The sequence below is a fragment of the Chrysochloris asiatica genome, unplaced genomic scaffold (assembly GCF_000296735.1).
Source record: "Chrysochloris asiatica unplaced genomic scaffold, ChrAsi1.0 scaffold00012, whole genome shotgun sequence".
Lineage (NCBI taxonomy): Eukaryota > Metazoa > Chordata > Mammalia > Afrosoricida > Chrysochloridae > Chrysochloris > Chrysochloris asiatica.
Window position 1 is genome coordinate 18313833 of NW_006408530.1, and position 1162 is coordinate 18314994.

Below are 1162 nucleotides of genomic sequence, written 5' to 3' on the forward strand. Positions count from 1 at the left end.
AATAACTGAGTATCCCTGCCCATTTTTCCCAAGAGCAGATTGGTGCAACTTTCTTTGTTTTCTCTTCACATGACACTGTAGGCTCATGAAATAACTAGAAAAAAAGATGAGCTAAGATGAGCATCAGAATTTCTTAGCAAGAGCTAAACAAAATACACATCTTCTTTAGCAGCAGTGGAGTAGGAGGGCTTGGAGGCAGGAGAAAAGAACTGCATTTGGATAAATATGAATAAACTCATTAGATACTTTTCACAATCAACTAAAAAAGGTCACTTTTTCTCTTTGTAAGAACATAAGTCTTGAAGAAAGTCAATCATAGTCACAAATTTAAGGAAACTGTCAAATATTACGTTTACATGGATTTGACTGAATCTAAGAGGTGTGAGGTCATTCGGAGCTATAGGATCTGGCATACACACACAAATGTGTGTGTATAGCTGGAGAACCATCACACATTGTAGTAAAAACAGATGCATTTATTTGAGTATGAGAGCCCATGTACATGTAAAAACATTCAAATAAACACACTCAGATTTATTTCATTGTGCAATGGGGCAGTTGTTCAAATAAACATGCATGGTGCAATTATTTGAATCTCACATTGCATGTTCATCAATCACAGCACTGAAAAAGAAAAAGATGGAACAACAACAACAAAAAAAAAACCACCAAAGAATTTACGTGGGAAATACAACCTTGTTATTGATGATTTAATAGGGTAGACAAAGTTGTGATTCCCTCCTTAACTGTAGCTCAACTATTCTCCATTCAATGACATTTGTTTCTAATGATGAATTCATTCACTCACTTGACCATTACGTCAGAATGACCACAACATTCAGAATCATATAGTAGAGGAATTTGCAAATCTGAAACGGATAGAAATATGAAATCTATATTTCAAGAGCAGAGTGATTCTTTCTAGACATCTTACATTAAGAGGACACTGATCAAATTATCGCTTTAATTAGCACTCCCATAAACTTCAAAAATGCTATACATGCACAAAACATTCCTACATTTGAAAACATCAAAAAATATCAGATAACATATCTGATCATTTTATAAATAAATATTATGACATTTGTGTGAACACGTCACAAATCATATAGGTGTACCAAGAGGCATTTAATGCCTATCCTAAATATGTACTGACTTAACT